The 24,944-nt window shown below is 35.6% G+C and overlaps 1 pseudogene; it reads right to left on the bottom strand.

Moving 5' to 3' along the window:
• Nucleotides 1-10,637: 10,637 nt before the first annotated feature.
• The window catches only part of LOC110217972 (glyceraldehyde-3-phosphate dehydrogenase pseudogene), a 40,448-nt pseudogene continuing 26,141 nt past the window's right edge, over nt 10,638-24,944 (bottom strand).

Raw genomic sequence — 24,944 nt, 5'->3', positions numbered from 1 at the left:
CATTTTTTTACATAACAGTTAGAAATTACCTTGTGACATTTTTAACTAATTACTTCATGAGCTTATCAAGTATTTTGTAGTCACCCAGATGTGTTTGTTTATCTTTGAAAAGAAGATTAAGAATTTGAACACCATAATTATATTAATTCACACTTGAAGCTTAGATGAAAAAGCAATAAGTGATAAAAAAAAGACATGAAAAAATGTGCCTGTTTTTATTCAGAGAAAAATGCAATTTAGTGACCCACTGACTTAGAAATATTGGGTTATTAGCTAGCGGTTCAAAGGCTAGAAAGAAGCACTGGTGTCCAGGGTATAGGTTTGGAAACTCAACATTATGACTCTAAAGATAGTGAAATCCCCTGAGGGGAAGGAGGAAAAACAAAAGGAAAAAAGAGCAAATGTTGCTTTTGGTGCAGTGAAAGCTCTTACCAGAGAATCTGTAAAAATGCATGAATTATAGAATGAGCACAATGATTCTTTACTGATAATACAGAAAGTGCTAAGAGGCAGTGTTCTAATGCATGATATAACCTTCTGCTCAGATGCAGAGTGCCCTTTACCTGATGGCCTCTCTCATGAAAGTGAAAATGAAATGGTCTCTATGCCAAATAGAGCTAATGATCTTTCAAGTGTGTGCACATTCAGTTCTCTAGTGAACTGCTAATTTTTTAAATTGGATCATTGGGTTGTATTTATTTCACTTACATTGAGAGATATCTATCTCTCCTATTTCTGTCATGCTGTTCAAGGGTCAAGAGACACCTCTGGTTAAAGCTTTGAGGGCCTGTGAAAGCCTCACATCACAAGCTAAATTTTCTACCAGATATGGACTGTGATAAATCATTTAAAAGCACAAGAGCGTAAGCTACTTCCCCTTGAAATGTTCAGGTTTTTGTGAAGATGAGAGATCATATTTTTCAGGGTCTGCTGCTTCTTTCACATTAATTAGCCAACTAAAGTTAAAATGGATGCACTGAGACTTCTGGAACTGCTGTTGTTTATGTTGTCACTAGGAAACTGTCCAAGAAAACAAGAAGTGAAACTCAAAATCATTGGAAGGAGAGACGATTTGCACCTTAAAAGCAAAGTTCTTCCTAAAATGATCATTTAGTAATATATTTTCTTCCATAAGTTACCAGGCTTTTTCATGACTATTAAAAAAATTACCCTGTTGTGAGCATGAATAACTTTTTATGTATAGTGAGAATAGAATATTTTTAGTAAGAAGCAAACTTTAAACTTTAGCCACTGTGCCAACTTTGAAAAGCCAGAGTCTTATGGAGCTACCAAGTGAGCACTAGATTTTGAAGAACAGGAGGGGAAAAAAATAACCTTCACATAAAGGATTTGAAGTTTGCAATTTCTGATATTCTGTGTGAAACTTTGTGTAAAAAAAATACACAATTTTAGGATAAGTTCTGTTTAGCAAGTGGGTTTTTGTGCATTGTCATGTTCCCCCATTTCTTGCACTCCCTTCTCCCTTCTTCACAGCTTGGTATACCTAACATCTAAAGAAAATTTTTAAATGTCTAATGAAAACTGATCTGTACAGTGATTCATTTATTTATTCATTCAATAAACTATTGATCATCTACCACATATGAGGCACCTTTTATGTATTAATATTTGTTGAATGAAGGAATCAATGAATAAATAACTGACCAGACAGTCATAGTTTCAGTGACCATAGAATCACCTTTTATACCTCTCCTTATCAATCAAATCAAGGAAATATTTCTGCATGAAGAGGAATTCAAGGAAGATAAAGAAAGAAAAAAAGGGAGGAAGCATGGCAAATATCCAGTTAAGTCAATATTTCCACCTAGAACAGAACAACAAGCTGAAAGAGAATAGAGCTATACGTTATCTTAGGGGAGTCAAAAATTATCAAGAGACTAGCATACCTAGGAACATGGCATATACTAGAGTATAGCCTGTTTCATGTCCTGTGGTGCCTCATAAATTCAAAAAGATCACTCAAGCTGAAGAGATTATTGTAGAGTCATAGCCACAGCCCCAGGAATTTGGCCAAACATCATAGAACAAGAGTGGCAAAGTGTGTTTGGCATTTGTTCCTATTTAGACAATGCCATCATTACTGGGAAAATTTATGGAAAGCACTTAGAGAATCTGAGCAAAGTGCTATGGAGGCCAGAATAACATGGACTTAGGGCAAACAAGGCAAAATAGGATTTCTTTAAAGAGAAAATTGACTCCTGTGATAATGTGATAGATGCAAGGACTGTATTGGGAACAGGATAAAACAGCATCTGTTAAAAAAAAAAAGTGCCCTGTTAGACTTAGCTCTGGGATTTATAAATTGCTTTTGCCAAATTTCAAAACTTTCTTAGTGAGAAAATGGCAATAGAGTGGAACCTATATGGAAGCATTTGGGAATGCCAGGTTTCATCATTTCTGGTAGTTTTCATGGATTATGATCTGAAACTTCTTTCGAAAGATACCCTTCCCAAGCATTGAAGCAGTGAACAGGTTCATTTATCCTTTTTGAAAGTTCCTAGAAACCTGTTGAACTCAACAGTTCAACAAATCAGTAACCTGGTATTTGGAATTAGGCAAAGAAGTTTAAATCATTTGGCAGCCCTTTATCCTCGATTACAGGTCACAAAATTGTGAATTACCACCCTTGAGTACAGATATCCCAACAAATAAAAAGTTCTTAGGAAAGAAACAAAAGGTCAAACTACATTGCCATCCACCTAGGAGATACATCAGTAGTAAAATGCTATAAGTAAATATAAAGTTAATAAAAGTAAAAATGTTTCTTATTCATCAAGAAATAATTATTTGTAATAAATGACTTGAAAAGCTATCCTACTAAAAGTATACAGAAGGAAGAAATAAGGTTCACAGTAGTGTTTTCCTTCTGTGTAGCAATTGGAGAAACAAAGCTGATATTTATAAAAGGTGCCTAATAATGTAAATGATGGTCCACAGAACAAAGCTCATATGCCCATTTTCTAAGCATTAGAAATGATCAGTAGTCACATCAATCCGTAAGTCATAAGAAGCTAGAAAAGCTCCAAGAGGTTCGAATTGGATTGTTTAGACACAAGGCAGTCCAATAAATCAATGGAACTGGAATCAGGATGACTTGAATTCAAGTCCTGCCTCAGACTTTCTAGCTCTGTGATCACAGACAACACATTTCATTTCTTTCAGTATGTCTCCAAAATTTACAAGCAAACAGCATCTGCCAGTGCTTGCTCTCCATTCTTCTGACCTTCAAAAACGTAGAGTCACCTTCATGCCATGAAATCATCAGAGAAGGAATTTAGTGAAATTTTATAATGGAAAGTCTAGTTCTGTGAATGCATTCTAAAACCTCATTGCATTTTTTTTTTGGCTACCACATCAGACTGATCCACATGAATATAGCAAGAAATTTCCAAAAATTTTTCACTAGAGTTGTTTTCTATCTTTCTTTTCAACAGTTAAATTTTAGTTTCTTTGATTCATGCCTAAACTCCAGCCTGTTAAGACATTTTGGATCCTGACTTTATCATGCAATTTATTAGTTATACTTACCAGATTTACTTTATCTGCAAAGTTGCTAAGCATATTATCTATGTCTTCCTTGAAATGAATAATTAAATGAGGGATTTGGAGTAAAAGGATCAAGGACAGAGTTTTGTCTCCATTAAAGACATAATTCTAGTTTCAATCCATTCCATTCAACTCTATTGTTTTTATTACCTATGGTGTAGAGGAAACTCTATTAGGTTCAAGGGGATACATTTTAGAAAAGATGTCTTCAGTGTCCAAAATTCACACACACACACACGCACACACATGCAGAGCTATATACATACACATATAGGAGTGACACTATGTATAAACACACATATGTATTGTGGTTTGTCCTTTGTTCTCAAAGACAACCATGACATCAGGGAGATGATGACATGACTTGCAATTCACTTTGATTTGAGTGAGAGAGTGCTGTGTAAAGTCATCAGCCTCACTTTCTCTCTAGAGCAATCTGGGTCTGTGGCCAGACGTCAGTCAGGTCTACTGGAGATGGCACAGGATGCAGGGGGAGACCTTGGCCCTTTTAAGCGAAGGTCTTTTCAGGTTCTTTCTTTGAGTGAGACAATGCCCATTTAGTGAATAGCCTCTTTAAGGAGTGAGTAAAGGGATGGCCCCTTTAATTAAAAAAAAAATCAAACTGGGAGGGAAAGACCCTCAGCATTGCTGGTCAAAAGAGAAACAGTTACTATTTACATTCACTCTGTCCTAGGAGAGCCCAAAAAATAACCATGAGGTGGTGCTTGGGCCCGGACCTCTTGTCTAATCCATAAGATCCTGAGTGAATTGGGTTTAAGGCTTGGTGTTTGAGAAAGAAATTTAGCCAGTAAACCCCAAATTAACTAGATAACTTTTGGCCATCAAAATTTGCCTTCTTTTGGGCAAAACACCCTCAGTCAAGGGGAGGAGAGAAGAGAAAAGGAGAGGAGAGGAAAGGAAGGAAAGGGAGAGGATGGGAGAGGAGTATATATGTATAAATACAGATGTAGTGTCATTCTACATTCTGTCAGAGTTCATCATTATACTGATCAATTGTTCTGGTTCTATTCACTTCACTCTTCATCAATTTGCAACATTTGTTTTCAGATTTCATTGAAATCATCCCCTTCATTATTTCATTTAATTTTTTTTACACTCAACATTATTTTATTTTTTACAATTACATGTAAAGAAAGTTTTCAACATTCAGTTCCAATTGAGTTCCGATTTTTTCTCCCTCCCTCACTACCCAAAGCCCCCCAACATGGCAAGCAATCTAATATATATTTTACATGTGCAATCATATTAAGTATATTTTCACATTAGTCATGTTGTGAAAGAAGAATCAGAACAAGAGGAAAAAAAACATGAGAAAGAAAATAAAAGTGAAAATAGTATGCTTTGATTTGCATTCAGACTCCAGAGTTCTTTCTCTGAATGTGGACAGCATTTTCCATCATGAGTCTTTAGTAATAATCTTAGAACATTGTATTACTGAGAAGAGCTAAGTCTATCATAGTTGATCATCACACAGTGTTGCTGTTACTATGTACAATATTCTTCTGGTTGTGCTCACTTCATTTTGCATCAGTTCATGTAAGTATTTCCAAGTTTTTTTCTAAAATCTGCCAGCTAATTATTTCTTATAGTGTAATACTATTACATTGCATTTATTTACAGTTGGTTCAGCCATTCATCAATTGATAGGCAACCCCATAATTTCCAATTCTTTGCCATAAGAAAAATAGTTGCTATAAGTATTTTGTATACATGGGTCCTTTTCCCTTTTCTATGATCTCTTTAGATACAGACCTTATAGTTGTAGTTGATCAATCAAAGGGTATGCCCAGTTTTTTGTTTGTTTGTTTGTTTGTTTTTATGCCCTTTGGGCATAGTTCCAAATTGCTCCCCAGAATGGTTGGATCAGTTCACAACTCCACCAGCAATGCATTAGTGTTCCAATTTCCCCATATCTTTGTCATTTTCCTTTTCTGTCATATTAGCCAATTTGATAGGTGTAAGGTGGTACCTCAGAGTTGCTTCAATTTGCATTTTTCTAATCACTAGGGATTTGGAGCATTTTTTTTTCATTTGACTATAAATAGCTTTAATTTCTTCATCTGAAAACTGCCTGTTCATATCCTTTGACCATTTATCAGCTGGAGATTGACTTACATTCTTATAAATTTGACACAGTTCTCTATATAGTACAGAACTGAGGCTTTTATCAGAGACTCTGGATGTAAAAACTGTTTACTAGCTCTCTATTTTCCTTCTAATGTTGGTTGCATTGGTTTTCTTTGTGCAAAATATTTTTAATTTAATGTAATCAAAATGATCTATTTTGCATTTCATAATGTTCTCTATCTCTTGTTTGGTCACAAATTCTTCCCTTTTCCATAGATATGATAGGTAAACTATTCCTTGCTCTCCTTATTTGCTTGTGGCTTCACCCTTTATGTCTAAATCATGTACCCATTTTGACTTGATTTTGGTATATGGTATGAGATGTTGGTCTATGATTCATTTCTGCCATACTGTTTTCCAATTTTCCAGCAGTTTTTGTCAAATAGTGAGTTCTTATCCAAGAAGTTGTAATCTTTGGGTTTATGAAACAGGAGATTACTATAGTTATTGACTACTCTGTCTTGTGTACCTAACCTATTCCACTGATTCAGCACTCTAAGGGGGAAGGAGAGGTAAGGGAAAGAAAGGAAGGAAGGAAGGAAGGAAGGAAGGAAGGAAGGAAGGAAGGAAGGAAGGAAGGAAGGAAGGAAGGAAGGAAGGAAGGAAGGAAATGCTGTGTTGTCCAATTGGCTGGTTCCAGTTGGGTCCTCAGTGGGACAGTTCCTCCTACTACTCACTGAGGTTGTTCCTTGTCCTTTGTTCTTAAAGAAGACCAAAACATCAGGGAGATAATGCCATGACATGCAAGAAAATTGAATTTAAGTGAGGGAGGGAAGTGCAAAGTCAGCAGCCTCACTTTCTCCTTAGGAGCTGTCCTAGATCAAGCCCCTCTTGGTCACTATTTAGGCCCTGATTACCTCAGAGTGAATACAAATAGCAATTGTTTCTACTTTGGCCAGAAACCCTGAGGGTCTTCCCTTCCCAGATTGATTTTTTTGACTAAGTAAAAGAGGCCATTCTCTCCCTCATTTCTTAGCTTGCATTAATCACTGAATGAGCTGTTGTCTCAGTTAAACTGAGACCTTAGCTTAAAAAAACCGAGGTCTCTCACTGCATCCAGGGCCATCTCCAGTCTTTCTCATCTATATCTTGCCACTAGACTCAGATGGCTCCCAGAGAAGGTGAATCTGGTGACTTTGCACACCCCTCCCTCACTTAAATCCAATTCATTTGTATGTCATGGCATCAGCTCACTGGTGTCATGGTACTTTTTGAGAACAAAGAACAAACAACAAAACGTGCATATACACATACATATATACTTACATAAACACATGTGTGTAAGTATATGTGTATATGCACACACATACTATATATATATATATATATATATAATACATATATACACACAAATTAATTTTTGACTATTTTCAGACTAAATGAGTATGGACATTTTGTATTATTTTGAAAAAAAGGTTGAATGAGAGCAGCCTCTAAAGTATTTTCCCTTCAGGAGCAAACAAGGTAAGAGAAAGAAAACAAAAAATATCAAATAACATTTAAGATATCCAACATGAATTTTCTTCTACATCCTTACTCCCCTTAATGTAATGGCTTTATATCTCACATTTTCAAGTGCAGTACCAATTCCAAAAGAAGAAATTTTACTTTTAATGAAGCTTTGCAAAAACAGTATCCTTTGTCAGAACATTTGCTCTAACTTTCATTTTCAGAAATATAGTCATAAACCCTTTCAATGGTTACCACCAAATCATAAATCCAAACTATGAGATGTTTTTGCTGCTGTTTTGCTCTCAATCTCACTGAAGCTGCAAAGAGCTATTTGCAGTTATTCCTAGTGGAAAAGTAGGAGCTTATTAACAATGTTGAATTAGGGTCCCTAAGTAAAACTTAACATAATAATTAATATATTTCCTCATAGTCTGAAGAAATTTAGACTAGCTAATTTGCATACAAGAACACACATGTGTAAACAAAAACATATGTGCCAATTGTGTGTGTGTGTGTGTGTATATATATATATATACACACACATACATGAATATATGTATTACATATAAATGTATGGTGGCAGAAAACGATTAATAGAAATATGCCTATTCCTTGTTTTCAATTGTTGCTTTTATTACTATAGCCTTGGACTATGTTATACATGTTTGGGCAGCTGAATCCAAGTTACTTCAATACTCTTTACTGAGGAATGCTTCAAAATGGAAAAGGGTAGAGCAAATAGAGCAAATATAATTACCCTCAACTGGAATGTTAATTAATAAGAAATAATTATTATTTAGGTTATGAGCAGACAACTGTGACTCATGATCCACAAAATGGGAAAAGCAGGCATGTGTAACATTTAGTCTTCTAATCAAATAAAATGTAAAACAAAGTTAATCTGACATATATGTTAAGATTTACATAATTGTTAACTGCAAAATATATATAATTGCTAACTGAATGTTAACTAAACAATCATGCTAGAAATTTAAAAACAATGATAATATGTAGTATTATTAGACAGCAAAAGTATTTTGATTTTTTTTTCTTTTTAGGCTAATATCTACTATGTATATCATCCTTGTCATAAGCCTGTCTTGACTCAGCCGAGTTTCCCTGCTGGTTTAGGTTCAAAATTGGAACTAAATAAAATACTTATAGTCAATTTAACAGATAACAAAAGGAAATTTGCTTACCCATTGAAGAGGAATAACGTTCAGAACGTGGAAGGGATAGTCAATTAGTATAAAGCATTGACTGAGTTGAGTAAAACTTCTCAATGCAGTCTATTGTCACAAGTGTGAAGAAGGACCTAATGCCCTTAGTGTCCTTCCTGTTTTGTACCCAAGAGACCAGGAAACTAAATTCAACCTAAGTGCCCTGAGCTAATTCATTCTTCAAGACAGTGTCAATACTTTTTTACAGAAAAAAAAAAAATCTAACTTGCAAGGAGTGGGGCTAAGGATATTGCTCCAACTACCACCTGAATATTAAATTTCTCTAAAACCAAGTAACTTGTCATCATATTATCATAAAATCCAATTTTTAAAAGCATTTATGTTCCTAGTATGTACTAAGCACCAGGAATACAAAAAAATATGAAAAATAGTTTATGTTTTCAAGAGATTTGCATTTTGAACCATCATCATGACAGACTTATATTAAAAGAAAAAAGACCTGAATCTCACTCTTAGAAATCTCAGTTACCCTTTCTCCTGATCCAAACCTCCTATGCAATAGGTCTAAATTCTTCTGACTTCTAGTCCTTCCAGTGCTCTTCCTTTATCTTCCTGACATAAAGCTGGGAAATCTTTGAACAGTTACTCACTAATCCCTGCCCCCCATGCTGGATTGCCTGAATGTTAGATAACCAGAAACTCCCCAATAGACTGTGGATGGTCTGGTCTCAAGCCAACATTGTCATCACCCTGCCAGGACCATGGAGCTGGGTGGCAAGGTGCATTTACAGCTGGATTCAGAACCTCTAATATCAAGGAGTTTAGAAACAAGGAAATTAAAGGGGAGGATTTAAGGTTAAGTAAAAGAAAAGCTCCAACTCTGTCATCCTATTATACCTTCCAGAAACATCCACTAAGAACAAAATATGACTAAAGCAGGTTTGGCTTCAAAATGAGATAAGTAAGTGTAAATTATGGAAATTTAGAAAATTCCCCACTGTTCCTAACTTCCCCAAATAAAAGCTTTCATATTCCATCAGGTCAATATTACTTGAAATTCTTCTAATATAAGACAGTCTTTTGTAAAAGGTTGTGGATAAAATTTTTAAAAGCAGATCCCTTAACGAGTTAACATTTAAATATTAAAATTGAAGTTAAATTACCCCAGGTAAGTCACTTAAATTCTTTGGGACTTAGTTTCCTCAACAATAAAAAAAAAAAAACAAAGTTGAACTAGATGAACTCTAAGGTCACTTCCAGGTCAAAATCTATGATCCTATGATTTTTTTTTCATCTTTTTAAGGTGGGAAAGATAGAAAGCAGGAAAGAACTGTATATCTAGATTGGGTTGAAGAGTAGAGGTTTTGAAAAGCTGGTTATTGGGAGATGGAAAAGTACTGCCCTTGTCTTCAAAGAGATTTCATTTTATTTATCTGTTGATTGTTTAATTTATGCATTGAGTTAACATGTATCACAAAAATTAGTAGTGGGAGAGATAACACATACATAAAGACCAGCAACAAATGATATCAATTAAAAAATAGTAAAGCAACAAAGTGCTCTTGCCTGTGATTATGGCAAGTGTTTAATAATCAATTTTTTTTGGTCTTTTAGTTATTCATAATAAGTAGACTTAAGTTCCTCCAAGTTGTAGACTAGTTTTGCCTTAGGAATTGAATTTTCTGTGAAAACTTTTATTTACCACCTAACGAATATTAATGAAACACTACTATGAAAGTTCCATGTTATAGAGAAGACAGTCTCCCTGTCCTAAAGGACCTTACACTTCCTATGTTTACTAATTTGTTGACTATTTCATTTATTTAGCTTATATTTATTAAGTAGATTTGGAGAGTAAAAAACAAAATTTAAAAAGCCTAAAACTAAAATACAGACTACAATAAGAAGTGTACAGAGGGGGAAAAAGAAACAAACATGTTAATGCTCATATTCACTCCATTTTTTAAAAAACATTCAGTAACTCCTTTCCATTTCCACCAAAACCATATTGGTTCAGATGCCCATAACTCCTTTTGGAGTCTATTCTAACACCCTACTAATTGGTCTATCTTTCTCCAGTTTATCATGTCTCCAATCTAATCTAAACACACTGCTGCCTGCGTGATATATATATACATATATATGTATGTGTGTATGTATATGTATATATGTATATATTATATATATATATATATATATATATATATGTATGTGTGTGTGTATGCATATGTGTGTGTGTGTGTGTGTGTGTGTATGTGTGTATATACGGTACTGAACGTGGTGACTTTTTTAATGGCATACAGTATAGGACTCTAGGCTTCTCCCCCTACTACAGAGTTGCTTTGGGACAAAGATGTAAATAGGACATAGGATGCACAGTACAGGAACATAGATTAGGAATGTAGGCTTCCCAGTGGTGGATCTCCTTTTTTCACCTGGGGATAAAGGTCCATGGCTTTCCACTTTCTCCTTGGAGGCCAGATAGACTGTGAGGTCCACTACACAGTTCCTATAACTGTACTCAATGTCATACCAGGAAATGAGCTTGGCAAAATGTTCATTGAGGGTAATACCAGTGTCAGCATCAAAGGTAGAAGAGTAGGTATTGCTGTTAAAGTTACAGGATACAACCTGGCCCTCTGTGAAGCCCAAGATGGGCCCTTGAAGGGTATCTGATGCTTGTTGTACCACTTTTTTGATATCATCACATTTGACAGCTTTCTCCAGGTGACAGGTCAGATCTACAACAGATACATTAGGAGGAGGAACACAGAAGGCCACACCTATGAGTTTCCCATTCAGCTCAGGCATGACCTTGCCTATAGCCTTAGCAGCACCACTGGCAGCAGGGATGATGTTTTGGACAACACCATGGTCATCATGCCACAGCTTAACAGAGGGCCCATCTCCTGTGTTCCAGTAATGGCATGGACTGTAGTCATAAGTCCTTCCACAATGCCAAAGTTGTCAAGAATGAACTTAGCCAAGGGGACTAAGCAGTTGGTAGTACAAGAGGCATTGCTGACAATATTAAGGGAATTATTTCTCATGGTTCACTCCAAACACAAACATTGGAGCATCAGCAGAAGGGATTCCACCCTTAAAGTGAGCCCCAGCCTTTTCCATGATGGTAAAGACTCCAGTGGACTCTACAACATACTTGGCTCCAGCATCTCCCCATTTAATATTGGAGGAATGGTAATGGCTTTTCCATTGATCACCAGCTTTCCATTCTCAGCCTTGACAGTGCCCTTGAACTTGCCATGGGTGGAATCATATTGAAACATATAAACCATATTGTTGAGGTCAATGAAGTGGTCATTGATGGCCACCATGTCTACTCCATATGAGGTGAATGCAGCCCTGGTCACCAGGCACCCAATATGGCCAAATCCATTGACTCTGACATTAATCTGGGAACCACCTTTTCTAGTCTTCTTAGACCCTAGGATTCCCCCCCCCCACCACCATATATTCTCTTTGTTCCAATGACACTGGCCTCTTTGCTCTTCTGCAAGCAAAACACTCCATGTCTTCTCTGAGCATTTGCTCTGGTTGTTCTCCTTGATTGGAATGTTTTCTCTCCTGTATTTATGCCTGTTGGATTCCTTCAAGTCCCAGCTAAAATGCCACTTTGTTTACAAAGTATTTCCTAATCACTCTTAATTCTAGTGTCTTCCATTTGCTGATGGTTTACCATTTAGCTTGTATATTTGGTTGAAAGTATTTGTTCTCTTGTTGTCTCCCAATTAGATTTGGAACTCCTTAAGGACAGGGACTATCTTTTGCCTTTCTTTGTATTCCCAGCATTTAGCCTAGTGTCTGGTACCTCATTCAGTTGTTTAGTCATTTTTCAGTTGGGTCTGACTCTTCAGTAGGTGTCTTACTCAGGATCATACAGCCAGTAAGTATCTGAGGCCAGTTTTGAACTCAGGAAAATTAGTCTTCATATCAAGACTTATACTCTATCCACTGGGCCACTTAGATGAACTGGTAGATGATAAGTGTTTAATAAATGTTTTTGGACTGTCTGACTGATGGGTAGTTTAACCACTTGATCTTGGCCTTCATGATTCTCACAATATTCTCTCTTCATGTATTCTGTATCCAAGACCAAATGGACTACTCTCTAGCCTCAGCCACCACTGTCTACTTACTTATGCCATCTAATATGCTTGGAAGAGCTTCCCTTTCTCCACAATCTCCTGTTCAATACTGCACTCAGATGCATCCTCTTCCATGAAGACTCACACACTTCTTACCCTACACACACACACACACACACACACACACACACACACACACACACAACCCTCACACACAAAAGTATACACATGCACAGTTAAGAAACAAAATATTTCTCCTTTTCAGATTTTAGAGCAGGTTGTCTGGTCCTCTTTTGTACTTAATGTATTTTATTTTGCATAATGCTGACTTATATTTATCTTGTGTCCTCACTGCCCCTACCCCTTGCCCAACGAAGTCATACATTATTTTGTGTTTTGTAATAGCTCACATGTATATTATACTTTACAATTTACAAAGTACTTTGCTCGTAACAATCCTATGAGTTTAGTTGGAAAAACATCATTAACCCCCTTTACAGATGATAAATCTAGAATTCAGAGAGGATAAGTATCTAGCCTATATCTCATAGTTAATTTGTAACAGATTCTTTACATTTGAAGCTGAGTAGAAGTTACATTTCTACTGAGTAGAAATTCAACGCTCTTTCTGCTAATCGCAATTGCCTTCATCTCTATAAACCATTTCCAAGAACACAGCAAGTTCATAATTATTAAGTTGTGTTGCATCTCTGGTGCCTATCGTATATAGTGCCTTGCATATATGTTTGTTGTTGTTGTTGTTGAGTCTATTAGTAGTGCCTGACTCTTCATGACCCAACTTAGGATTTTCATAGCAAAGATATTAGAAGGGTTTGCCATTTCCTTCTCTAGCTCATTTGATTGATAAGGAAACTGAGACAAACAGGATTTCAGTGACTTGTCTAGAGTCACACAACTAGTCACTGTCTAAGGTGGGATTTGACCTTAGGTCCTCCTGACTATAGGCCTAGCACTCTATCCGCTGAGATACCTAACTGCCCCTTGTGTATAATGGATATTTAATAAGTACTTGTTGATTGAATTGAACTATGAAGAGGAAATAATGATCTATACATGAATGGGTTTGAAGGAAATTTCATGGAAGCAGCACTTGAACTGGAATTTGAAGGGCAGAAATTACTTCAAAAGACAATGTCAAAGAAGGCATTGAAAGCACAGTCACAGATTTATTTGATTGGAACAAAAAGACATTTCTTTCATATTTCTCCCCTGCACATACTCTATGGTCTAAACAAAATCACCTTTTTGTTCTTCACACATGGCATTCTATCTTCTGTCTCCATACCTTTGCACTGATTGTCCCATTGTCTGGAATGCAGTGACTCTTCATCTCTGCCTATTGGAATACCTGATTATCTTTCAGGTTCAGCTCAAGTGCTGCTTAAGTTCTCTCCTTCCTTCTCCCAACACCCATGCCTTCTCAATCCAAGGTAACATTTCATTTGTCTTTATGGATTCATGACATCTTCTCCATTAGAATATGAGATACCTGTGGGCAGCTCATTTTCATTTTATCCTCTTTGGATCTGTCTAGCACTTAGAATAGTGTACAAAACATAAGAGGCATTCAGTAAAGCTTTGTTGATTAATTTATTGAATGGAATAGAAATTATATGAACCATTAATTATGACCTTTCATTTATATAATAGGAAAGAATATCAAATGTTTTAATATTAATGTTGTTTCAGGTATATAAGAAATCTATAGGCTTTTTTCTCTCATATTGCTAGACAGATACCATATTGTGTTTCAAAGTCATTTGGAGATAGTTTGTCCAATAATTTTAAGTCTTACAGGTTGTTTAATTTAAAACAAGAATTTAATTATATTGCCCTATTGTTCTGATAAGTTAATCCATATTGTTACTTGGGAATAAACCAAAAGGAACCTATGTGGATGAATCAACATATTTATATTTTAAAAATATATGTGTAGTAGTTGGAAACAACGATAAGTAAGGGAGGATGCAGGCTATGTTTTGTGAGAATTGAGCCCAAACTGATAAGACTCAAAATCACCTGAGTCTGGTGAGCAAAATCACAGACAACAAAAAACAAAACAAAACAAAAAAAGGTTTTAGTTCTATTATAGCAAAGAAACAGTTTTTTTTAATAGTATAGAACTGATGTTTTTTGTTAGTTGGAAGGATGACATCAAATCATATAGAAATATAGAATTACTTGACTCATTTTGCTTCTGATTCCTCTGCCAAGTAGAATGATCTTTGAATTAGGAAGGACAAAAATTTTTTTAAAAGGTGACAGAAAGAGATAATCAGAAAGTGGTCAATTGCCATGGATGAGTTTAAGTCTCCTCATGTAGGTACATTATCTCAATAGGTACCAAAAGAAATCGCTATTACAATTTCTGTCCTGTCACTGATTTTTAAAGAACATGAGGAATGGAGAATTATAGAATTATAGACCTATAGCATTCTAGGGACAGCTAGATGGTGCAGTGGATAGATCACTGGCCTTGAAGTCAGGAGGACTGGAGTTCAAATCTGGCCTCAGACCAAACATTTATTTCTTATTAGCTGCTTGACCCTGGGCAAGTCACTTAACCTCAATTGCCTTAAAAAAAAAAAAAAGAACTATAGCATTCTAAAAGAGTAAATTTTGTTGCCATTTTCAAAAATGTTAGCAAATATTCTATAAGCTATTGGCCAACAAGCCTGACTCTGATTCTTTATTTTGTAATTAAAAAAAAATAACTTAAACAAACTGAGAAAAGGAAAAAAAAATTGCCAGGTACACAGCAGACTGTAAGAGAGGATTCAATATAAAATAATAAATTTCCATTTCAAGAAAATTTACATAATAAATACTATACATTGTTTTCAAAGCTGGCCAGTTTTTCTTTGCTTTCTTCTTGTTTTATTTTTCCTTCTCTGCAGTGCACTTTTTTACTTTTTTTTTCCTCCTTCCTTCCCTCTCCACCCTAAAGAAGGGTACAATTAAGCTTGGATACAGATAAATGGATGGCTGGATGGATAGATAGAGAGATAGATAGATAGACATATGTATATATACACATATATACTCATACACATGTATGTAAGACCATACCTTACCTGTTTATACTGTTATCTGTTTCTCTGAAGGCGGATAGCATATTGCTTCATAGGTCCAAGTCTTTTTTCTAAATCATCCAGCTCATCATTTTCTACACCACAGCAATATTCCAAACCAAACACATATTATCTGAGAGATTGTCTATGAAAGATTTTTCCCTAATTTTCTGCATTCCTTCCATTCTTGGTTACAGAAGTTTCATATATATAAGAATTTTTTTAATTTAAAATAACCAAAATTATCCTTTTTACACTTCAACTATGCTCTCCCTTATGATATAGTTTAAGATCTGATACTGCTGAATCTACTTCCTTTACATTTTTTTTCTTGGTTTCTTTGAAGTTCCTGTAATTTAATTGGGATGACATTGAATAAATGGATTAGTTAGATAAAATTGACATTTTAAAAATTATATTTGCTTTACCTATCCATGAACAAATATTGTTTCAATTATTTGAATGAGTTTATTTGTATAAAAAGTGTTTAATGTTTATGTTCATGTAGTTTCTGTATCTGTTTTGGCAGGTATGCGCTCAAGTGTTTTATACCATCTAGGATGGATATTTTAAAAGCTCTAAAGCAATATTGAATAATACTGCTGACACATAGTGTGGTTTCTCTACTTTTCACTTTTGATTAAATCTATTTTAACTTTGTCTCAGATCACGATTACTATCCCTGCTTTTTTTTTACGTGCTAAATTCTACCCCTTAGACTATTTTATCTTTGTCTGTATTTCTCATTTTTATAATGTTTCCTGAAAGCAAAATACCATTGAAATCAAATTGTTAATCTGCTATTCATTTCCATTTTATGGGTAAATTTGTCCCATGTACATTCTAAGCTACAATTATTTTTTGTGTGTTTTCCTCCTTCCTATTTTTTTCTCACTATCCTCACCCTATTTACCCTATCTCTCCTCACTCATTTGCTTTACTTCTACCTGTTGCTTTGCCCTTCTATTCCTTAACCTATCCACCCCTCTAAAAGTCCCTCCCTTATGCTTTCCCCCTACTGTATCCCCTTGCCCTCTTATTTCTCTCTTAATTTGGAAGACTTTTATACATGCATACATGTGTGTACACACACACACACACACACACACACACACATGTGTGTGTATGTGTATATTTATATATTTGGATCTATATGTGTGTGTATTTCTCTCTTTAACCCATTCCTCATGAGAGTAAAGTTCTAGCACTACCTACCTTCCCTTCTAGCAGATTTTTCTGTATCAATTTTTTCTTTTTATGCCTCATTTGCATGAGGTTACTCCTTTTTATCTCTCCTTAAATAGTTTTATTTTTTTTTCAGAATCATCTCATCATACTCACTTCAGCCCAAGCCTTTCTTTCAAACTACCTAAATAATGATGACAATCATAACAGTACTGCTAATATTTTCACATATACAAAGTAAACATTTTGATCTTACTGAATCCCTTATAATTGGTCTATAAAGTTTGCCTTATATTTCTCCTGAATGTTATATGTTGAATTTTCCCTTCAGTTCTTGGGGTTTTGTCACAAAACTCTGAGTCTTTCAGTTCATTAAATGTCCTTTTTTTTCCATTCAGGATTATAATTAACTTTGTTGGGTAAATTACCCTAGGTCACAACCCCAGCTATTTGCTGTATGAAGTATAATATTCCAAGACCTCAAGTTCTTCAACATAGCAGTTGCTAGGTCTTGTGTAAACCTTATTGTAGCTCCATGATATTTAAATTTTTTTTTGTTGCTTCCAATATTTTCTCCTTAACCTGGGAGCTTTGAAACTTGGCTATGATATTTCTTTAAGTTTTCCTCTTGGAATCTCTTTCTGGTGGTGCTCAGTGGATTTTCTCTATATCTGCTTTATCTTCTTGTTTTTGACCTTCGGGGCAATTTTCCTTGACAATTTCTTGTAATATTGCATCAAGATTCTTTTTTTTAAATTATTTTCAGGTACTCCAACCATTCTTATATTATTTCTCTTCAATCTGTTCTCCAGATCAGTTGATTTTCTGATGAGATATTTTACTTTCTCCTCTATTTTTCATTCTTTTGATTTTATTTTATGATTTCTCTGTGATTAGCTTCCCTTCCCAATTCTAGTTTTGAAGGAATTATTGTCTTCCTTAAGTTTTTGATTCTCTATTTCAAGTTGATTGATTTTTTTCATAATTTTATTGATTTTCTTCAATTACTCTTATTTAAATTTTTTTTCTCAGTCTCTTTTATTTGATTTTTAAAGTCCTTTGTTAAGTCCTTTTAAGAATTCTTTTTGTCCCTGGGACTATTTGATGTTTTTCATCAGAAAAGTTGTAACTTTTTTAGCTCCATTATCTTCCTCTAAATATGAATCAGATCTTCTCTCTCACCTTGGTGGCTATCTCTGGTTGGGTTCTTTCTCTTTTGCTTAGTAATTATTTAGCTATTTAGTTTTGTTTAGTTTTTAACAAAATATTAATGTTTTTAAGTTGTAGTCTCATGATGTAGGGAATGATGCCCCACGTCTCAGGTCCTTCTTACTGTAATTTTCTAAGGTCTGTCTCGGGACCCTACCTTGGGCTCTCCTCTCCATTCCTAAGCCATGGCTAGCGCCCCCAGCCACACTGTTGCAGAAATGATTTTGCTCCCTGCGGTCCCTCGGGTGGCTGCAAACTACAGTTGTCCTTTCTGCCTTGGAACTGAAACCAAGGACCCTGTTCTCCTGCAAGTGCCCAGAGCTAAGTCCTGCTCCTTGCTACTGCACTCACTGGGGTGTGCTACTTCCTTCTCCCAACAGCCACAGAATAGCACAATCAGCACAGCTGTGCTTGGCATTCCTTAACAGTGGAAGGTCCTTAAATCTTCTCCTGCTCAGCCATCACACCCCAACACTGTCTTCAAAATGAAAGTTTCTAAGGCTAAGGCTGCCTCTCAACCCAGCTGCCACCAGGGCTTGTTGTTTGTTGATTCTGTAGAGTCTGCCTGGAGGTGTTTTCACTTCACTCAGGCTGAACCTCTACTCCTGGAGGTTTGGTCTTTCCGGGCTTTTTTCAAATTGACTTTAGAGAACGACTGCTTCATCCCATGTTTATTTATGCTGCTCTGAGGTCATGTTCTGGGTTTTTTTTGTTTGTTTGTTTTTGAGGAAGTTTGGAGAGCAGAAAGTTTTCTGACCTTCTCTGCCACATTCCCAGAATCCTTTCCCAACTCTGATTCTTTGTAAAATTTAAAATGTGATATTAATTAAATGAATACTTAGTAAATATCTAGAAAATAAAGCAGTGGTGGCAAAGATATACCATGGCTTCACAAAGAACAGAACATGCTAGACTTTTAAGTAAATGCTCACCTAAGTTTTAGCAAATCATCTGACAAAGTTTCTTAAAATATTGTAGACCATGTAGACAGATATCTACAAATCTAAATTAGAGTATCGTATATTAACATCGATTTGGAAAAGGTGTGTGACTAGACCCAAAGAGTAGTTATTAATTGTTTGATGTGGATTAAGGAGTAAATCTTTATTAGATAACACTTAAATGTCTGTACCTGACCTTATGTTATTTGTTTCTAGAGTCTTTGGATTTATTGAACACCATGCTATTATGTTCATTTCCTCTGTATGTTCATATGTATGTATGTGTATATGTATGTACGTATATATATACACATATATGTATGTGCATGTGTATATATGTATATAATTTTATTTTTCTCAATTATATATAAAACAATTTTAATATCTTTTTAAAAAAATTTTGAGTTCCAAATTTTCTACCTGCTTCCCTTTCCCTCTCTTTGAGAAGGCAAGCAATTTTACATAGAATACACATATGCAATCATGCAAAAATTTCTATATTAGCCATGTTGCAAAAGATAACAAACACCAAAAGAAAAACCACAAGAAAAATACAGAAAGTTTTAAAAACCATGATTTAATTTGCATTTAGACTGCATCAGTTCTTTCTCTCTAGGTGGATATAATTTTTCATCATAAGTCCTTTAGAATTGTCTTGAATCATTGAATTGCTGAGAATAGTTAAGTCATTCACAGTTGATAATTATACAATGTTGCTATTACTGTGTGCAGTGCTCTGGTTCTGCCTACTTCACTTATGTTATTTGTATTTGATGCTTTTTACCAATCACTCCAATAAAGATACAGCTATTATTAGTATCAAATTTGAATATGACTGTATTCTGGTAGAATGGCTAAAAAAATGCCTGAGCAAGTTTACAACACTGGGATGAATCTATTAAGGCAAAATTCAATAAAAAAGTGAAATTATATATTTGAATTGGTTAAGAACTGCTCAACAGGTAGTCTGAAAAAAGATTGGGAGTTTTTAGTCAAATGAGAGCTCAATGTTACTCAACAGTGATATAGCAGACAAAAGAGCTAGCATAATTTTAGGGTTAATTAAGAAAGGCACGGTATCTAGTTTGAGGGAGAAAATAATTCCTCTGTATTTTGACTTTCTTACACTATTCTCTGGAATACTTTATTTAGTTTTGGGCCCACCATTTTTAAAAGGACATTAATAAACTGGAGAGTATGGACACAAGAGAACAATATACCAAATGGTGATACATGGAAGGGAATTTAGCTGGCAGATTCTTCTGACATCTCCTTATTTAACACCTGCTTGAACTCTTTTTGAACATCTTTGAGTTCTCTACCTTACCCTTGTTGCCACAATTTACTTTCTAGCTTTCTTTTATGTGTTTTCTTCCTCCAATTAAATTATAATCATCTTGAGGGCAGGGACTGTCCTTCCCTTTCATGGTTCTATAACTAGCAGGTGCTTAGCACAGTACCTGGTACATAGTAGACAATAAAATTTTATTGACTATTATTGGCTACTGGAAGAAAAAAAAAAGACATGGATAAAATGATAGTTATCTTCAGGTTTATAAAGGTCTGTCCTGCAAGCAATGGCTAAGTTGTTTGTCCGTCATCATCATCTCATCATCATCATCATCATCATCATCATCATCATCTTCTTCTTCTTCTTCTTCTTCTTCTTCTTCTTCTTCTTCTTCTGCCAAGTAATTTATTTATTTTATTTTTCCCTAGTAATATTTAAAAACAACTTTTAACCTTCATTTATAACAACTTTGAGTTCCAATTTTTCTGCCTTCCTCCTTCCCAACTGTCCCTCTTTGAGAAGGCAACAATTTGATATAGGCTATACATGTGTAGTCATGCAAAACATATACATAATAGTTATGTTGTGAAAGTAAACATAGACCAAAAAAAAAGAAAGATAAAGGAAGTAGGCTTCAATCTGTATTCAGACATCATCAGCTCTTTTTCTGGAGATGGATAGTATTTTTCATCATAAGTTGTTCGGAATTATCTTAGATTATTTTATTACTGAGAATAGCTAAGTCATTCACAGTTAATCATCCTACAATATTGCTGCTAATTTGTACATGGTATGTTTCACTTTGCATTGGCCCATGCAAGTCTTTCCAGGTTTTTCTGAGAGCATAATGCTCATGATTTCTTACAGCACAATAATATTCCATCATAATCACTTACCACAACTTGTTCAGCCATTCCCCAATTGATGGGTAGGCCCTCAATTTCCAACTACCTGCCACCATACAAGAGGTGCCATAGATATGTTTGTATATATGGGTCCATTTCATTTTGCTTTTTTATCTATTCTGGTATTCAGAATAAGTAGTGGTATTACTAGGTCAAAGCATATGCATGGTTTTATAGCCCTTTGGGCATAGTTCCAAATTGCTCTCAGAATGGCTGAATCAGTTCACAGAACCATCAACAATGTCTTTGACTTTTTCTGTCCTATTAGCCAATCTAATAGGTATGAGGTAGTAACTCAGAATTGTTTTAATTGGTATTTCTCCAATCAATGGAGAGTTAGAGTATTTTTTCATATGACTATAGATAGCTTTGATTACTTCATCTGAAAACTGCTTATATCTTTTGATCATTTACCGATTGGGGGAATGGCTCTTATTTTTATAAACTTGATTAAGTTTTCTATATGTCTGAGAGTTCTCTATGTGTACTCTTTATCAAAAAAACAAACTTGTTTCAAATTTTTTTTCAGTTACCATAGCTAACTGTATTTCCTCCATCCTATTCCTTCCCCTCTCCTGTTTATTCTATTCTTTCTCTTCTTTCACTCTGTCCCTCCTCAAAACTGCTTTGCTTCTGACTCTCTCCTCCCCCAGTCTCCCCTTCCATCATCTCTGCCTTCTCTTATTCACTTCCTCACTTGTTTTCTTGTAGAGTAAGACATATTTATATACCCAATTGAGTATGTATATTATTCCTCTCTGAGCCAATTCTGATGCGACTAAGGTTGATTCACTCCCTCTTTCCTCCCCCTCTTCCCCTCCAAAGTAATTTTTTTCTTCACTCTTTTATGTGAGATAATTTATCCCATTCTACCTCTCCCTTTCTCCCAGTACATTCCTCTGTCATCCCTTAATTTCATTTTTAGATACCAAACTTCATATTCAACTCACACTGCTGCCCTCAGTCTATATATACTCCTCCTAACTACCCTAATAATGAGAAAGGTTTTATGCATTACAAATATCATTTTCCCACGTAGGAATTTAAATAATTTAACCTTATGAAGTCCCATATGATTTCCCTTTCCTGTTTGCTTTTTTATGCTTCTTTTGAGTCTTATATTTGAAAGTCAAATTTTCTATTCAGCTCTGGGCTTTTCATCAAGAATGCTTGAAACTCCTCTGTCTCATTGAATATCCATTTTTTTCCCTGAAGGATTATTCTCCGTTTTGCTAGGGAGGTGATTCCTGGTTGCAATTCTAATTCTTTTGCCCTCTGGAATATCATATTTCAAGCCCTATGGTCCTTTATGTAGAAGTTGCTAAATCTTTTGTTATCCTGTCTATGGCTCCATGATACTTGAATTGTTTCTTTCTGTTTGCTTATATTTTCTCCTTCACCTAGGAACTCTGGAGTTTGGCTATAATATTCCTGGAAGTTTTCATTTGGGGATCTCTTTCAGGAAGTGATCAGTAGATTTTTTTTTTCCAATTTCTATTTTACCCTCTTATTCTAGAATATCAGGGCAGTTTTGCCTGATAATTTTTTGAAAGATGATTCCAGGCTCTTTTTTTTTTTTATCATGGCTTTCAGGTAGTCAAACATTTTTTAAATTACCTCTCCTGGATCTATTTTCAAAGTGTTTTTCTAATGAGATATTTCACATTATCTTCTATTTTTTCATTATTTTGCTTTTGTTTTATTGTTTCTTGATTTCTCATAAAGTCATTAGCTTCCATTTGCTCCATTCTAATTTTTAAGGAATTATCTTCTTCAGTGAGCTTTTGGACCTCCTTTTCCATTTGGCCAATTCTGCTTTTTAAGACATTCTCCTCATTGGCTTTTTGGATCTCTTTTACCATTTAGCCTAGTTTATTTTTTGAAGTGTTACTTTCTTCAATATATTTTTGTGTCTCCTTTACCAAGCTGTTGACTTGTTCTTCATGATTTTCTTGCCTCTAATTTATCTTCCCAATTTTTCTTCTATCTCTCTTACTTGATTGTCAAAATTCTTTTTGACCTCTTCCATAATCTGAGACAAAATCATATTTTTATTGGAGGCTTTGGATGTAAGATCTTTGACTTTGTTGTCTCTGAGTATATGTTGTGATCTTCCTTTCTATAGGAGATTTTTTTCCATTGTTTGCTCATTTTCCCAACTTATTACTTGACTTTTCATTCTTTGTTAAAGTAGGTCTCTGATTTCAGGGTGGATGGTGCACTCTCCCTAGATTCAGGGGTTTTGCTCAGCTTGTTTCAGAGATACTTCTAGGGACCTGTAAGTTTTCAGTTATTCCAAGATGGTATGATCTAAAAAGAGCTGTTTGCTCCTCTCTTGACCTGTGTTCTGGTCTGTGAGCAATCACAAGTGCTTTTTCATTCCCTGGAACTGTGAGGAGGGTCCCCTCTCCACTGCTGCCACAATCTCCGTTATGCTAGTGCTCCTCCTCACCCTAGCACTGCCACCCAGGATTGTGCCCTGGGTCTGAGTATGGGTAAAGCAACAGTGTCCTGCCTCAGTGCTAGCAAAAAGACCTTGTACTCTCCTTTTCACCAGTTGTTTGACCCCCTTATTGTCTGTGGGCTGAAAACTCCAGAAATAGCTGCTGCCACTGCTGTTGCTGATTCAGTCACTCTCAAGGCTTGCTCCTGGTTTGCTGGGGGTAGGGCCTGTGCTTATGGGGCATGCCCTGGACTGCACTCCACTTTCATTTAGGTGTGGCAGACCTTTCCTGCTGACCATCTAAATTGTCTTTGGCATCTGTGGACTGAGTGATCTGGAAAGCACCTCTGGTGCCACTGATTCAATCATCCTGAGGCCTGCTCTGGGCTTGCTATGCCCAGATCTGTGCTGGCATGGCATGTGCTGGACTGTACTCCTCTCTCACCCTGGTGCAGCAGACCTTTCCTACCAACCTTTCAATTTATCTTGGGCTGGAAATTTGTTTCACTCTGTCTTTTTGTGGATTCTGCTGCTGTAGAATTTTAGAGTCATTTTTACAGTTATTTGGATTAGTTTGGTGGAGAGCTTAGGTGAGTCCCTCCTGTACTCCACTATCTTTATTTCTAATCCCTTTTGATGGAGTTTTCCTGGGAACTGGGCCTCAAAGCTTTTTCAAACACCTGCCATGTTGCAGAATTCACTTTTTTCACTTTTACTCTCTGGTTCAAGTTATTTCTGGAAGGATATGACTGGACTCACCTAGGTGGCTGCTGGTGAATCCTTTTGCCTATGCTAGTGACCAGTGCTAATTTCCTCTGTTCTTCATTTTTTAATGTTGATTGCTGTCATCCCAAGCAGACTATTCTCATTTGTTTCTGTATTAAGAGTAAACAAAAGTTAATTGAGATGGAAATCAACAATAAATGGGGTTAGCTTAGATCTAATACAAAAGATGATACTTGAACTCAGATTTGAAGGTAACTGATGTTTCAAAGAGACAGAGCTACTAAAGGGAGGAACTCAAAGAGAGAGAGAGAGAGAGAGAGAGAGAGAGAGAGAGAGAGAGAGAGAGAGAGAAAGAAATGTCCTATACTCATCAGAATCAATTAATTTCATTCCATCTTTTTGTGGGTTCTGTTGCTCTAGAATTTGTTTAGAGTCATTTTAAAAGGTAATTGGAGGGTTTTGGGGGAGAGCTCAGATGTGTCCTTGTTTTATTCTGCCTTCTTAGTTATTCCTCCTCCTTCATCTTCAAAGAATACCAGTGATATTAGGGGGTGATGTGCTGACTTGTGCATGAATTGAATTATGTTCTCCCTTCCTCTAAAGAAAAGAACTAGGACTAATGGAAGAAAGGTAATTTTTAAAATGATAGCTTAGCACTGAAAGGGACCTTGTTAATAATTGTTTCCAACACTCTCATT

Source organism: Phascolarctos cinereus, unplaced genomic scaffold (genome assembly GCF_003287225.1).
Source record: "Phascolarctos cinereus isolate Bilbo 61053 unplaced genomic scaffold, phaCin_HiC Scaffold_4;HRSCAF=312, whole genome shotgun sequence".
Taxonomy (NCBI): Eukaryota; Metazoa; Chordata; class Mammalia; order Diprotodontia; family Phascolarctidae; genus Phascolarctos; species Phascolarctos cinereus.
The sequence above is the reverse complement of the archived record's forward strand: the minus strand, read 5'-3'. Positions and strand labels throughout refer to the sequence as shown.